Source organism: Scyliorhinus torazame, chromosome 3 (assembly GCF_047496885.1).
Source record: "Scyliorhinus torazame isolate Kashiwa2021f chromosome 3, sScyTor2.1, whole genome shotgun sequence".
Classification (NCBI taxonomy): Eukaryota; Metazoa; Chordata; class Chondrichthyes; order Carcharhiniformes; family Scyliorhinidae; genus Scyliorhinus; species Scyliorhinus torazame.
The window spans coordinates 22,860,519-22,877,819 of record NC_092709.1 but is presented as its reverse complement, the minus strand read 5'-3'; the positions used below and the strand labels follow the sequence as shown (position 1 = coordinate 22,877,819).

At 48.7% G+C, this 17,301-nt stretch overlaps 1 protein-coding gene across 1 annotated transcript in view; it reads left to right on the top strand.

Annotated features, from left to right (window-relative positions):
- The first annotated feature begins 1,338 nt into the window (after positions 1 to 1,338).
- Positions 1,339 to 17,301, top strand: part of LOC140408343 (uncharacterized) — a 191,197-nt gene continuing 175,234 nt past the window's right edge. The window contains exon 1 of the mRNA XM_072495406.1: positions 1,339 to 1,541. The gene's annotated coding sequence lies outside the window, so the exon portion shown is untranslated. The remainder of the gene's footprint in view (positions 1,542 to 17,301) is intronic.

Genomic DNA, 17,301 nt, shown 5'->3' with positions numbered 1-17,301 from the left:
AATACCTCTCTGCCATGCCTCTCCCCCCCCCCCCCCTCCACCCCCCACCCCACCCCCTCACTCTCCCATTTATCTTTTTAAAGCTCTGATATTAAAATATTTTGTTTATGGATATATATAATGAACATATGAAAAGAAACAGTGAAAGCAAAAACAGCTGGTCCATGCAGGGAAGGTTTACCAGACTGATTCCTGGGATGGCAGGACTGACGTATGAGGAGGGACTGAATCGGTTAGGATTGCATTCGCTGCAGTTCAGAAGAATTTGAGGGAGGGTGGTCATCGAAAGCTATAAAATTCTAACAGGTCTAGACAGATGCAGGAAGGATGTTCCTGATGGTGCGGGTGCCCAGAACCAGGGGGCACAGTCTGAGGATACGCGGTAGACCATTTAGGACAGAGATGAGGAGAAATGTCTTCACCCATTGAGTAGTGAGCTTGTGGAATTTGTGACCACAGGAAGTAGTTGAGCCCAAAACATTGCATGCTTTCAAGAAGCAGTTAGATATAGCACTTAGGGTGAAGGGGATTAAAGGATATCATAGATCAGAGAATTTACAGTGCAGAAGGAGGCCATTCAGCCCATCGAGTCTGCACCGGCCATCGAGTCTGCACCGGTTCTTGGAAAGAGCACCCTACCCAAGGTGCACACCTCCACCCTATCCCCATAACCCAGTAACCCCACCCAACACTAAGGGCAATTTTGAACACTAAGGGCAATGTAGCATGGCCAATCCACCTAACCTGTGGGAGGTAACCGGAGCACCCGGAGGAAACCCACGCAGACATGGGGAGAACGTGCAGACTCCGCACAGACAGTGACCCAAGCCGGGAATCGAACCTGGGACCCTGGAGCTGTGAAGCAATTGTGCTAACCACAATGCTACCGTGCTGCCCTTTGGGGGATATGGGGGGGGGGGGGGGGGGGGGGAAGTGGGATGAGGATATTGAGTTGGAGGACCAGCCATGATCATAATGAATGATGGAGCAGGCTCGAAGGGCCGAATGGCCTCCTCCTGCTCCCATCATCCATGTTTCTATCCGACCTGTCCAAAACAGGCATTACAGAGTGATGAAGGTGATTGGGAGACAGGAGAAAAACAGACTAGGAGTCAGGGAGGAGTAGGAGCATTGGTCAAGCACTGGAGGGATCAGTAAGACAGGGTGGGTAGGTGGAGATGTGGAGGGATTTAAAACAAAGAAAAGTGAGTTTTAAAAAAATCAGTGGGGGGTGGGGGAGTGAGTGGACCTTGGCTGGACAAATAGTGTGTGTGTGTGTGTTTGGGGCTGCCTCCCTGCGGCGGTGGCACTCTTCAATGTGGAGACTGGAGCCTGCAGCGGGTATGGGGGGTATTTGATCAGCAGGATCAAGATGGTGAAGGCAGGGCCTTCAGGAAAGCTCTGCTTCTGTATAATGAGTGCAAACACGGGGTGGCCTTTAGCACATTTGCTTTGGAATCTGCAGCAGGTTACCTTGGCCGTATCTATAGTGACGCCGCCAAACACAGCGTCGTTCCTGCAGGCGTCTTGCGGAAGAGCTGGTAAGTGGATTGCACTGAGCGCTTCTTTAGCATTTGGGTTCGGAGTTCCGAGATCAGGGTCCTTGTGAGGGAGTTTCCCTTTATTACCGGGCTTGCTTGGTCCATCTGACTACTGAGAGCCTCTTGCCCGGAGCATCCCCCCCCCCCCCCCCCTTTAATCAAAGTATTCCCCTTGATCAGTTTCCCTGCTGTGAGGGAGGGTGAAATTGAACTACAACGCCTTGCTCTTTGCATTGTACTTCACTCTGGCTTTGATGAAGCCCTGTTATTTTATTTTTGGTGTTGGACAATGGTTGGAGACACTTTGGAATTTGCCATTGCCGACTTATTAACTCGTGGATTTCAAATGCAACATACACAACTCTGGTCTCCAAATGGAATCTCAGACGCACTGGAGAACATGCAAAAAAAAACTTTGCAAGGCTGATAGAAGAACTGGCAGGTTATAAGTATCAGGAAAGACAGATTAGGCTGAGGCCCGATTAAGAAAATAGAGGACTCCAGTGACTGATAAAGAGTTTTGATAAGATAGATGTGTCGAGAAACAGAGGCAGTTTTAAGTAAACCATGCATGTATTTGCGGATATTAGAAATAGGTTGTAGCTTTTTTAAAAATATATTTTTATTCTCCTTTTTCACATTTTCTCCCAAATTTACACCCACCAACAATAAACAATAATCCGTCACAAATATTTCAATCCCCATATCAATAACGACAATCCCATCCTCCCACCAAACCCCAAACATTTGCTCGTATGTTCACATAAACAAATGACAAAAAAGAATCAGGAATCACCCATAGTCACCATTACCACACATATCCCCCTTCCCCCCAACCCTCCCAGCCTCCCCCCCAACTAATGTTCGATGATATCCAGTTCTTGAAAGTGCATAATGAATAATGCCCTTGAATTGTAGAACCCCTCCATCCTTCCCCTCAGTTCAAACTTAATCTTCTCAGGAGTCAAGAATTCCAACAGGTCCCCCCGCCACGCCAGGGCACAGGGTGGAGAGGTTGCTCTCCAACCCATCAGGATCTGCCTTCAGGCGATCAACGAGGCGAAGGCGCCAACATCTGCCTCCGCACCCGTTTCCAACCCTGGCTGGTCCGACACCCGAATATGGCCTCCCGGGTGCCCGGGTCCAGTTTCACGTGCACCACTTTAGAAATTACCCTAAAAACCTCCTTTCCGTAATCCTCTAGCTTTGGACAGGACCAAAACGTATGAACGTGATTAGCGCCCCCCCCCCCCCCCACAACGTTCACACACATCTATTCTTTCAAAGAATCAGCTCATCCTCACCCTCGTGAGGTGTGCTCTGTACACCACCTTCAGCTGTATCAGCCCCAACCTCGTGCACAAGGTGGAGGCATTCACTCTCCGGAGCACCTCACACCAGAACCCCTCCTCCATATCCTCTACCAACTCTTCCTCCCAGTTTGTTTGATCCCTTCCAGTGGTGCCTTCTCTTCCAAAATAGCTCCGTAAACTGCCAACACTACCCCCTTCTCCAGTCCCCCTGTCGTCAGCACCTCCTCCAGCAATGTGGAGGCCGCCTCCTCCAGGAAGCCCTGTATCTCCTTTCTGGCAAAATCTCAAGCCTGCATGTATCTGAACATTTTCCCCCTGCTCCAGCCCATACTTCGCTCCCAGCTCCTTCAATCCTGCAAACCGACCCATAAGAAACAAATCTTTTAGTGTCTTAATCCCCTGCTCCCATTTTCGAAAATTTCCATCCCACTTCCCTGGCTCAAATCTGTGGTTCCCCCGAATCGGCATTTCCCTTGACCCTGCCCCCAACCCGAAGTGTTGGCGAAACTGCCTCCAAATTCTCAATGAAGCTATGATTACCGGACTCACTAAGTATTTCCCTGGGGCCATCGGGAGCGGCGCTGTTGCTAGTGCTTTCAATCCCGATCCTCTGCACAAACTCTCCTCCATTTTGACCCACTGGGAATCAACCCCTCTGACCCAGCTCCGCACCTTCTCCACATTCGCCGCCCAGTAGTAATACATCAGGTTCGGGAGACCCAAACCCCCTGCCTGCCTTCCCCTCTGTAGCAGCACCTTTCTAACTCTGGCCACCTTCCCTCCCCATATGAATGAGGTAATCCTTCCCTCAATCTCTCTAAAAAAAGCCTTTGGCAGGAAAATAAACAGAAATCGCGGCAACATGTTCATTTTAACCGCCTGCACCCGACCGGCCAGTGGTAGAGGGAGACCATCCCACCTTGCCAGATCAGCTTTCACTCTCCCCACCAAACTAGAAATGTTGTACCTGTGGAGCCCCCCCCCCCCACTCCCGAGCAACCTGCACCCCCAGGTATCTAAAGTGAGTCCCTGCCCTACGGAATGGCAGCCCCCCACCCCTGCCCCCACCCCGACCGAGACACCACAAAATACTCACTCTTGTCTGGATTTAGTTTGTACCCCGTGTCATGTGAGGGTACCTTTAAGGCATGGATGTTTAAGCAATGTACCTTTAAGAAAACAGTGATGTCAGAGAGTGGGTGGAGCTGAGGCCAGGTCAGCCATTTTGCAGTTTAGTTTTGCAGTTGGAAAAAGCAGTTTAAAAGTGACTGGCTGTTTTGCTGGAGCTGAAGTCAACCAAGCTAATATATCTCTGCCATTCTCCAGAAAATATATATATCCTTTAACCTGATGTGATACTGTTTAAAGGTGTTAAGTCTCTTGGAAGTTTGAAGGAACATTTTAAGGAGTTATTTACTGTTGCAATATTTTCTGAGTTATCTTTGAAGTAAGGGGTGTTAAGAGATCCAATGTTTATTTAAGATCTTTTTTTTTGTTGAAATTTTTTATTTAAAACAAATTTGTAATATTTACAGAGAAAAAAGAAGGCCATATGCAAAAAGCCTTAACATCTTGAAAACGAACAGTGGGAAAGAATAAACATATTAATAAGGCACTTCCCCTATCAGCTCTGTTTGCCCAAGCCCCACGTTTTCAACTAAACTAATGTGGCTCTAACCCCCCCCCCCACCCCCTCCCCTCCCCGGGTGCTGCTGCTGTCGGTTTCCTACGCTGTTCCCTGCAAGCGACTTTCTCCCCCGGGGGATATCTGATCACCCCCCCCCCCCTTGCCCACTTAAGTCTTCTCTGCTCTCTTTCCCGGCTGCCCCCCCAAATCCCCCCGCCCCCTTCCCCCGAGGCTTGACCTGCCTGGTCAGCCCTGCGCTTGGCACTAGCCCGCCCCTTCTCCTACTCTCCCTGGTGCCCCCTGACCTATGCTAGCTACGCTGACCCCTGCCCTTGGCGCCTGACTGTCTCCCGCCCGAGCACTCGGGCCCTCCTCCCACACACCAAGGACCCATTAACTTGATTGTATCTCCCCGTGCCCTTTCAAGTCCCTTAACCAGCCCCTAGTCCATCCCCCCATCAGAGGCCCCGATTTCCCGCCAAAAGATACCAAGTGCAGGGCCCCCTTTGCAGGGCCCCTCTCTCTCTCTCCCCCCCCCCCCTCCCCCTCGTTGCAATCTCCCAAAATCACCCTAAGCAGTGCGCCCTCCAGCCCCCGCTCTCCGTCCCGGCTGAAAACAATCTTGGATAGAACATTACAGTACAGGATAATTTAATAGGCCACCGCCACACAACAGCTCTGCGAGCCCAGAGTCCTTTAGTTCAAGTCCAGCTTCTTCTTTTAATAAAAGTCCATTCCTAGTCAGAGCCAGTTAGGTTAACAGTCCACCGCCACTGTAGAGCACTGAAAAAACTAAGTGCCCGTTAGTTCAAGTCCAGCTTCCTCTCTTTAATAAAGGCCCAAACCTGTTCTGGTGTCTCGAAGTAGTGATGAAGTTCCTCAAACGTGACCCAAAGCTTCGCAGGATACAGCATTCCAAACCTCACCTCCTTTTTGTAGAGGGCTGCCTTTACCTTGATGAATCCTGCACGCCTCTTGGCCAGCTCCGTTCCCAAATCCTGGTAGATGCGCACCTCGCAGTTCTCCCATCTGCTGCTCCTCTCCGCCTTGGCCCATCGCAGCACACGATCCCTGTCAGCAAGCCGGTGAAAGCGGACCACCAAGGCTCTCGGTCGGTCGTCCGTCCTGGGCTTCCTTGCGGGGGCGCTATGCGCCCCATCCAACTCCAGGGGTCGAGGGAAGGCCTCCGGTCCCATCAGTGCCTCGAGCATACCCATTATGTATGCACCTGTATCCAATCCCTCACAGCCCTCGGGGAGGCCAACGATCCTCAGGTTCTGCCTCCTGGCTCTATTCCCCAGCTCTTCAAGCTGCTCCTGCATCCTCCTCTGGCGGGCGTTCAGCTCCTCCACCTCATGCTCCAGCTCCATTACCGTGTCCGCCTGGGTGGAGAGCTTCACCTCAACCTCCCTGAGCGCCTTCTCTTGGATCGCCTGCGCCTCGACCATTCGGTCCAAAACCGCCCTCATCGGGTCCAATGTGTCCCTCTTCAGTTCGGTGAAGCAATTCCTGAAAAACTCCATCTGTTGCTCCCTTGGCCAGTGAGCCTCCGCTCCCTGGTCCCTGCCGTCCGCTCCCTGGTCCCTGCCGTCCGCCATGCTTCGCCGCCCGGTCTGGGGTCCCCGCTGCTCCCGCTTCGATCCTTGCCGCTCCACTCGACCACTTCTGGTCCAACTATCCATACCCCGGGGGGAAAACCTCTTCCCTTCGTCTCCTCCACCGATTCAGGTCGCCAGGTCCCGAAAAAATCCTTTGAAACAGGTCCGTTTGCCCATCGCGGGCGGGAGCAATCCGACCTGCACCTGCTACCTCGAGGGCGCCACCGGAAGTTTATTTAAGATTTTAATTTGAGTTCATGGAATAAACAGTGTTTTGTGTTTAAAAACCCACGTGTCCATAATTGTAATCCCACACCTAGGGAAAAAGTCATGTACTAGGAAAAGCAACAAATACATTAAAGGGAGAGGTTGGTTGAACTCCATGATACATTTTGGGGTTCTGAATACGCCTCGCCCACAACACCCGAGAAAGACTCAAACACTCGAAGCAGCTCCAATATTCCCCCTAATGACACACTCGGTTCTGACACATATAACAGCAAGTCATCGGCATATAAGGACACCCTATGCTCTATTCCTCCCTGCACTATTCCTTTCCATACCCTCGAACCTCTTAATGCGATGGCCAATGGCTCAATCACGAATGCAAACAGCAGGGGGGACATAGGACATCCCTGCCTAGTCCCACGGTGGAGAGAAAAGTATCTCGAGCTGATGTTGTTTGTACGGACACTCGCCCTCGGCTCCTTATATAGTAGCTTTACCCAGTTCACAAATCTTGGTCCAATCCCAAACCGCTCCAGAACTGCCATCAAGTACCCCCATTCTACCCAGTCAAACGCCTTCTCAGCATCCAATGCCAAAACCACCTCTGTTTGCTTCCCCTCCGCCGGTTCCGTAACCACGTTCAAAACCCTTCTAACATTTGAAAAGAGCTGCCTCACTCTTACAAACCCTGTCTGATCTTCACCTATCACCTTCAGGAGGCACTCCTCCAGCCTACCCACCAGTACCTTCGCCAATACCTTTGCGTCCACATTCAAACGTGTTATGGGCCTATACGACCCACACTCCATCGGGTCCTTATCTTTTTTTAGCAACAGGGAAATTGATGCCTGCCCCAAAGTTTGTGGCAACACCCCCTTCCCTATCGCCTCTTCAAACGTCCCCACCATCAGGGGTGCCAGCTTATCCTTGAATTTTTAAAAATATTCCACTGGAAACCCATCCAGCCCTGCCACCGTCCCCGACCGCATCCTCCCAATTGCATCTTTTATCTCCTGCTCCACTATTGCTCCTTCCAATGTAGCCCTGTCCCCCTCCCCTAACCTCGGGTACTCCAACCCATCTAGAAATTCCTGCATCTCCTCCAGGTGGCTCTGACCTGTACAACCTCTCATAAATTTCCTCAAAGACCTTGTTAATCAGATCCGTAGCCACCACCAACTTCTCTGCCCTGTCCCTCACCCGAACAATTTCCCTTACCGCTGCCTCCCTCTGGAGCTGACCTGCTAACATTCTTATCTCCATGCTCGTAAACTGCACCCCTTGCTCGCCTCAGTTGGCGCACCGCCTTCCTGGTAGATAGTCGGTCAAAGCTCGCCTGTAGTTCCTCTTTTCCAGCTCCGCTGGGTCCCCATCTTCTGCATAACTCCTATCTACCTCCAACATCTCATCTATTACCCTCTGCCACTCCAACCTCTCCTCTTTGTCCACCCTGGCCTTAAACAAGATCACCTCACCCCTCACCACTGCCTTTAGAGCCTCCCAGACAACTGCCTTCGACACCTCACCCGTACAGTTGAAACCTACATATTCCTCAATTACCTTTTCAATTTTGTCACAGAACCCTTGGTCCCCCAAAATTCCCACATCTAGTTTCCACCCCGGTCTCTGCGCTACCCCCTTCTCCAGTACCATATCCACCCAATGCGGAGCATGATCTGACACTGCAATTGCCGAGTATTCCGACCCCTTAACCCCAGCCAGCAAAGCCTTCCCCACCACAAAAAAGTCGATCTGCGACTGTACCTTATGGACTGCTGAGAAAAACGAATACTCCCATTCCCTCGGGTGCAGAAACCTCCAAGGGTCCACCCCTCCTATTTCCACCATTAGCCCAGCCAACGCCTTCGCCCCCCCCACTGATGGGACCAGTGAGCGCGGCCGTGACCTGTCCAACCTTGGCTCCTGCACCAAGTTCCAGTCCCTCCACACTATCAGTTCGTGTGTGTCCAAGTTGGGGATGGCCCCAAACACCTTCTTTGCGAATCCCACATCGTCCCAATTGGGACCGTATACACTTAACAGCGCCACTAACCTCCCCTCCAGCACCCCTGTCACAATCACATATCTACCCCCTGTGGTAGTCACCACTGTTGTATTATATTGTATATATATGGGTATTAAGGTAAGGCCCCTGTACTACAGGTACAGGGGTAGATCCCTGCCTGCTGGTTCTGCCCAGTAGGCGGAGTATAAATGTGTGTGCTCTCCGAGCAGCAGCCATTTCGTTAGCTGCTGTCGGAGGCCACACATCTCTGTGTAATAAAGCCTCGATTACATTCTACTCTCGTCTCGTCGTAATTGATAGTGCATCACCCCCCTGATCTGCCACCACATTATCCATCTGGAAACGTACTCATCTGCTGACCATTACCACTACCCCTCGAGCCCTTACGTCAAAACCAGAGTGAAACACCTGACTAACCCAGCCATTTTTAAGTCTCACATGGTCCTTCACCCTCAAGTGAGGCTTCTGCAGCATTGCTACATCGGCTTTCAAACTTTTAAGATGCGCAAGCAGCCTTGACCTCTTGACCGGACCTCCTAACCCCCTCACGTCCCACGTGACTATCTTAACTGGGGGTCTCTCACCCCACCCCCACCCTTCTTATCCACCATCATCATACCACCGGGCCCTGCCCCGTGAGCCTGACCCGCCACTATCCATTATCAACATTGGTTATAGCTTTGAGTAGGTTTTGTCTTTCTGTATTTGAAAGGGTTAATAACTTCAGTTTGATTCAGGTGCCTGTATGGTAATGGAGGTTTACAATGTGGAAGCAAACAAGACTTAAAGGACAACTAGGTTGTTGCTTAGCAATCAGGGCAGAAATAATTTCAGAGTTAGTTTTAAGCTGGACCCAGGGGAAGCTGGACAGGACAAGAGAATTGCAGAAAGTAAACTTCCCAAAAGAGCAACCAAAAGTCCAGAATCCAGGGACTTGGAATTAAAGTATGTTGCAGAACGACCGTTCAGTTAAAGGAACAAAGAACAGGAAGTTGAACTGGGTCCTGTTCAGGGGAATTCAAGTAAAAAGCAGAGAAAATGCTATGAATTAAAGAGACAGCTTCATGAACCAAATTGAAAGTCAGCTGAGATAAATCAACAATTTGGTGACATCCTAATACAGCCTATGAAGCAGTAGTGTCCTATTGGTGTGGCTGGGGGCCTGAGAGATTGTATGGAAGCTTGGTTGCAGGTAGCAATCCAAGGCAGAAGAATACTGAAAGGAGAGGTTGAAATCCTGGATGTGGATCCTTGATGAAAGACCCAAGAGAAAACACTGGTTGTGAAAAGGTTTTAAGATGCGTTCTTTCAAGAACAGGAGTTTGGAAGCACTCATGTGGAAGTCAGAGGTCCAGTGAGACCAGTTGTCAAACAATGTGATGAGCATCTGGGAGGATTTGATGAGAAATCCTCTGAAGTTGTATTGGGTAGCATCTGTCACTTGGTGTCGGCCTCTTTGTATTCATGGACTACAAACCTAATGAGGGGTTACTTAATCAGGGGCTGGTTTAGCACTCTGGGCTAAATAGCTGGCTTTTAAAGTAGACCAAGGCAGGCCAGCAGCACGGTTCAATTCCCGTACTAGCCTCCCCGAACAGGCGGCGGAATGTGGCGACTAGGGGCTTTTCACAGTAACTTCATTGAAGCCTACTTGTGACAATAAGCGATTTTCATTTCATTTCGTTCATGAGAATATCCAAATATAAGATAAATTGAAACTTGTGTTTCAATTTATAAATCCTTATAAATTTTATTTTTAAATCCGTGAATACCAGTCACAATATAGCTGGGGTGAAGAAGCAGTGTATTAGAGTCAATCTTTTCATGTTTAATAAACGTTTTATTATTTTGTGAAAAGTTCATTGGCAGCCCTGTGACTCTGTTGATCCGTGTTTCCAAACAAAAAATAAAAATTCCGATCTATCGAGCCAGGTTTCCACTTGGAGATCTGTCTGTCCGGTAGTAACATTAACTCAGATCGTAACAGGGGAGAAGATGTTTCTGCTTGTGGGTGAGTCCAATACCAGAGGACAAAAAATATCAGGTAGTCACTCATAAATTAATTCGGGAATTTGGGAGAAATTTCTTGACCCGTGGAATAGTTGGGATACAGGCACAGCAAGTGATTGGAACGGCAAATGGAACATTGGTCTTTATTGCAAGGGGAATGGACTATTAAAGTAGGGAAGTGTTGCTACAGCTGTAGGGGGCCTGAGTGAGACTGTATAGTTTTAGTCTCCTTATTTAAGATTGCATTCAAAGCAGTTCAGGGAAGATTCACTCGATTGATTCTTGGGGTACAGGGGCTCCCTTATGAGGAAAGACTAGATGGGTTCCGCCTGTATCCATTGGGGTTTAGATGAATAAGAGGTGATCTTATTGAAACATATAAGGTCCTGAACGGACTTGACAGGGCAAATTCTGGGAGACGGTTTCCCCTTGTGGGGGCGTCTATAACTAGGGGACCCAATTCAAAAATTATGTGTCTCCCATTTTAAGACTGAGCTGAGGAGAATTTTCTTCTCTCGGAGGCTGGTTAGTCTGTGGAATTCTCTTCCCCAGCGAGCAACGGAGGCCGCATCATTGAATTTATTGGAGGCGGCCTTGGACAGATTTTTGATCAACAAGCGACTTGAGCGTTATGGGGGACAGGCAGGAAAGTGGGGTTAGAGCCACACCAGGTCAGCCAAGACCTTATTGAATGGCAGAGCAGGTTGGAGGAGCCAGATGGCCTCCTCCTGCTCCTAAATTCTGTGTGCTTCTGGATGTAGAACTCATTACCATGTGGAGCTGTTGAGGCAAATTGCCTTTGAGGGGAAGCTGGATAGGTCCATGAGGGAGAAAGGAATAGAAGGATATGCCAATTGGGTGTGATGAGGTACGGGTTGGGAGGAGGCTATTGTGGAGCATAAACACTAACATAGACGGGTCGGGCCAAGTGGCCTGTTTCTGTGCAGTTAATTCGATGTAAATTTACAACAGGCCATTCGGCCCAACTAGTCAGTGTTTGTCCTCCTTGTGACAGGACAAAGTCTAAATCTGCAATAACAACCTATTGCGCAAATGTAAAGTTACAACAGGCCATTCGGCCCAACTAGTCGGTGTTTGTCCTCCTTGTGACAGGACAAAGTCTAAATCTGCACAAACAACTTATTGAGCGACATCCCAGTCTGTAATGAGTGTGACTCCTTGCAACAATCACAAGGGTAGCCCTACTGCAACAGTAATTATGAGCTCTGTTTTTTTCTATACACTTCAAAACAAGGTAAAGCATGATTTATTTTGGTAAATACTCACATTGAACCACATCCAAGGTATTATATTTTTTAAATAGTTAGAGAGAAACAGATTAAGAAATGGATTGAGAGATAGAAAAATATTCAGAGAAGCAGATAGTCTGACAGAATAAGAAAGAGATAGGTCAGAGAGTGAGCAAAATAGAGAGCCAGTAAAGGATGTACGCTAGCTCAAACATGAACGTCAGCCTTGTGAGTGACAAAGGGACAGAAAATGGAGGGATGTGTTGAAAAGCCCAGTTGTAATAAGCAGCATGTTTTAGAATGCCTGGGGATTGTCTTTGGGCAATATTGGATCAGATTCCAGTTGTATGGTTTTCAATTATTTCAGTGAATTTAAAAGTGCTGATTTCATAATGTAGTCTGGGAACAGGACATTGACTGCAGGAGGTCGTGCCAGGGACCCACTGTAACAGTCCCTGGCAGTTAGTCGGAGGAAGGGTTAAGGGCAGTCGGTGACAGGGGGGGGTGCCCTTGCATTGCGCAGTTGGGTAGAAGTTGTAGAAACCCTCAAGATCAGGGGGAAGTTGGGACCGGAAAAGACATTAATCCTTTAGGAGCCTGTGACTGCATTCCTGCTCTTCCTGGCCTACTACTGGCGCAATTGGTTGGGCAGCATTGAAAATTACCTTGGCCTCTTCTCGCCTACACACTCAACGGAAACCATGGTGTGGAGATGCCGGCGTTCGACTGGGGTGAGCACAGCAAGAAGTCTAAATACACCAGGTTAAAGTCCAACAGGTTTGTTTCAAATCACTAGCTTTCGGAGCACTGCTCCTTCCTCAGGTGAATGAAGAGGAAGGTTCCAAAAACATATATATAAACAAAGTCAAAGATACAAGACAATGCTTTGAATGCGAGCATTTGCAGGTAATTAAGTCTTTACAGATCCAGAGAGAGGGGTAATGCCAGGTTAAAGAGGTGTGAATTGTCTCAAACCAGGACAGTTGGTAGGATTTCACAAGCCTAGGCCAGATGGTGGGGGATGAATGTAATGCGACATGAATCCAAGTTCCCGGTTGAGGCCGTACTCATGTGTGCGGAACTTGGTGATAAGTTTCTGTTTGGCGATTCTGCGTTGTATCCCGTCCTGAAAGCCACCTTGGAGAACGCTTACCCTGAGATCAGAGGCTGAATGCCCTTGACTGCTGAAGTGTTCCCCGACTGGAAGGGAACATTTCTGACTGACGATTGTCGAACAATGTCCGTTCATCGATTGTCGCAGTGCCTGCATGGTTTCACCAATGTACCACACTTCGGCACATCCTTTCCTGCAGCATATGAGGTAGACAACGTTGGCCGAATCGCACGAGTATGTACCGCGTACCTGGTGGGTGGTGTTCTCACGTGTAATGGTGGTACCCATGTCGATGATCTGGCACGTCTTGCAGAGATTGCCATGGCAGGGTTGTGTGGTGTCGTGGTCGCTGTTCTGAAGGCTGGGTAGTTTGCTGCAAACAATGGTTTGTTTGAGGTTGCACGGTTGTTTGAAGGCAAGTAGTGGGAGTGACCTTGGCAAGATTTTCGTCTTCATCGATGACGTGTTGAAGGCTGCGAAGAAGATGTCGTAGTTTCTCCGCTCCGGGGAAATACTGGACGACGAAGGGTACTCTGTCGGTTGTGTCCCATGTTTATCTTGTGAGGAGGTTGGTGCGTTTTTTTGCTGTGGCGCGTTGGAACTGTCGATCGATGAGTCGAGTGCCATATCCCGTTCGTACGAGAGCATCTTTCAGTGTCTGTAGATGCGTAACAGACATCTACAGACGCTGAATAATGCTCTCGTACGAACGGGATACGGCACTTGACTCATCGATCTAACGAAAACAGCCTCACGTCCCTCAATTTCCTCATAAGATCTTCCCTCCATACCAGGCAACATTCTGGTAAATCTCCTCTGCACCCTTTCCAATGCTTCCACATCCTTCCTATAATGCAGCAACCAGAATTGCACGCAATACTCCAAATGCGGCCGCATCAGAGATTTGTACAGCTGCAACATGACCTCATGGCTCGGAAACTCAATCCCTCTACCAATAAAAGCTAACACACCGTACGCCTTCTTAACAACCTTCTCAACCTGGGTGGCAACTTTTAGGGATCTATTTACATGGACACCAAGATCTCTCTGCTCATCCACACTGCTAAGAATCTTACCATTAGCCCAGTACTCTGTCTTCCTGTTATTCCTTCCAAAATGAATCACCTCACACTTTTCTGCATTAAACTCCATTTGCCACCTCTCAGCCCAGTGCTGCAGCTTATCTATGTCCCTCTGAAACTTGTAACATCCTTCCGCATTGTCCACAACTCCACCGACTTTAGTGTCATCTGCAAATTTCTTCTACGCCCTCCTCCAGTCATTTATAAAAATGACAAAACAGCAGTGGCCCCAAAACAGATCCTTGTGGTACACCACTAGTAACTGGACTCCAGTCTGAACACTTCCCATCAACCACCACCCTTTGCCTTCTTCCAGCTAGCCAATTTCTGATCCAAACTGCTAAGTCACCCTGAATCCCATGCCTCCGTATTTTCTGCAGTAGCCTACCGTGGGGAACCTTATCAAACGCTTTACTGAAATCCATATACACCACATCAACTGCTTTACCCTCATCCACCTGTTTGGTCACCTTCTCAAAGAACTCAATAAGGTTTGTGAGGCACGACCTACCATTCACTAAACCATATTGACTATCTCTAATCAAATTATTCCTTTCCAGATGATTATACATCCTATCTCTTATAAACCTTTCCAAGACGTTGCCCACAACAGAAGTAAGGCTCACTGGTCTATAGTAGAGACAACCGGGGTTGTCTCTACTCCCCTTCTTGAACAAGGGGACAACATTTGCTATCCTCCAGTCTTCTGGCACTATTCCTCGAGACAAAGATGACTTAAAGATCAAAGCCAAAGGCTCAGCAATCTCCTCCCTAGCTTCCCAGAGAATCCTAGGATAAATCCCACCCAGCCTAGGGGTCTTATCTATTTTCACACTTTCCAGAATTGCTAACACCTCCTCCTTATGAACCTCAAGCCCTTCTAGTCTAGTAGCCTGAATCTCAGTATTCTCCTCGACAACATTGTCTTTTTCCTGTGTGAATACTGCCGAAAAATATTCATTTAGAACCTCTCCTATCTCCTCGGACTCCCCGCACAACTTCCCACTACTCTCCTTGACTGGCCCTACTCTTACCCTAGTCATTCTTTTATTGCTGACATATCTATAGAAAGCATTAGGGTTAGCCTTGATTCTACCTGCCAAAGACTTCTCTTGCACCCTCCTGGCTCTTCTTAGCTCTCTCATTAGGTCTTTCCTAGCTAACTTGTAACTCTCGAGCGCCCTAACTGAACCTTCATGTCTCATCTTCACATAAGCCTCCTTCTTCCTCTTGACAAGTGTTTCGACTGCTTTAGTAAACCATGGTTCCCTCACTCGACCACTTCCTCCATGCCTGACAGGTACGTACTTATCAAGGACACGCAGTAGCTGTTCCTTGAACAAGCTCCACATTTCCATTGTGTCCATCCCCTGCAGTTTTCCTCTCCATCCGATGCATCCGAAGTCTTGCCCCATCGCATCATAATTACCTTTCCCCCAGATATAAATCTTGCCCTGCGGTATATACCTATCCCTTTCCATCACTAAAGTAAACGTAATCGAATTGTGGTCACTATCACCAAAGTGCCTCCAAATCTAACACCTGTCCTAGTTCATTACCCAGTACCAAATCCAATATGGCCTCGCCTCTCGTCGGCCTATCTACATACTGTGTCAGGAAACCCTCCTGCACACATTGGACAAAAACGGACCCATCTAAAGTACTCGAACTATAGCTTTTCCAGTCAACATTTGGAAAGTTAAAGTCCCCCATAACAACTATCCTGTTGCTTTTACTCCTATCCAGAATCAACTTTGCAATCCTTTCCTCTACATCTCTGGAACTTTTCGGAGGCCTAACAAGGTGACCTCTCCTTTCCTGTTTCTAACCTCAGCCCATACTACCTCAGTAGACGAGTCCTCATCAAACATCCTTTCTGCCACTGTAATGCTGTCTTTGACTAACAATGCCACCCCTCCCCCTCTTTTACCACCTTCCCTGAGCTTACTGAAATATCTAAACCCTGACACCTGCAACAACCATTCCTGTCCCTGCTCTATCCATGTCTCCAAAATGGCCACAACATCGAAGTCCCAGGTACCAACCCATGCCGCAAGTTCACCCACCTTATTCCGGATGCTCCTGGCAATGAAGAAGACACACTTTAAACCACCTTCCTGCCTGCCGGTACACTCCTGCAAACTTTGGAACCTTACTCATGACCTCACTACTCTCAACCTCCTGTATACTGGAGCTACAATTCAGGTTCCCAATCCCCTGCTGAACTAGTGTAAACCCTCCCAAAGAGCATTAGCAACTTTCCCCACCAGGATATTGGTACCCTTCTGGTCCAGGTGTAAACCATCCCATTTGTAGAGGTCCCACCGACCCCAGAATGAGCCCCAATTATCCAGAAATCTGAAACCCTCCCTCCTGCACCATCCCTGTAGCCACGTGTTCAACTCCTCTCTCTCCCTATTCCTCGTCTCGCTATCACGTGGCATGGGTAACAACCCAGAGATAACAACTCTGTTTGTCCTAGATCTAAGTTTCCACCCTAACTTCCTGAATTCCTGCCTTACATCCCTATCCCTTTTCCTACCTATGTCGTTGGTAACTCTGTGGACCACGACTTGGGGCTGCTCCCCCTCCCCCTTAAGGGTCCCCAAAACACGATCCGAGACATCACGGGCCCTGACACCTGGGAGGCAACACACCAACCGCGGGTCTCTCTCGTTCCCACAGAATCTCCTATCTATCCCCCTAACTATGGAGTCTCCAATGACTAATGCTCTACTCCTCTCCCCACTTCCCTTCTGAGCAACAGGGACAGACTCTGTGCCAGAGACCTGTATCCCATGGCGTACCCCTGGTAAGTCCCCCCCCCCCAACAGTATCCAAAGCGGTATGCTTGTTACTAAGGGAAACGACCACAGGGGATCCCTGTACTGAGTACTTCCTCCCAGCCCCTCAACCATCACCCATCTATCTTTATTCTTCAGAGTAACTACATCCCTGAAGCTTCTATCTATAACCACCTCTGCCTCCGAAGTTCATACAGCTCCAGCTCCAGTTCCCTAACGCAGTTTCTGAGGAGCTGGAGATGGGTGTACTTCCCACAGATGAAATCAGCAGGGACACTGATGGCGTCCCTCACCTCAAACAATCTGCATGAGGAACATTGCACTACCTTTCCTGCCATCCCCTCTGGATAAAAAAGAAAAAGAAAGAAAGAGTTTACCTGTGATTCGCTCTATCCCTTAGGTTAAAGGAGGTGGAAGGGTGGGGGACACTACAAGTGTAGTGTCTAGGGTTTACTTAAATACAGGTTAAAATAAACACTTAACCAGCAACCACTGCACCCCACACGAAAACAGCAATCAGCTGTTATGGGCCTGCGCAAACAATTTAAATCTTTACTACTTACCCAGCAGTCACTGTGTCCTCACTCCGACTTGATTCAGCTGGAAACTCCCTACAGTAAGTTTTTTTAAATTTACTCCCCTTCTCAGCAAGCATACACTCAGCAACCACTGCACCCCACATGATAACACCTCCGGGAAAAGAAAAAC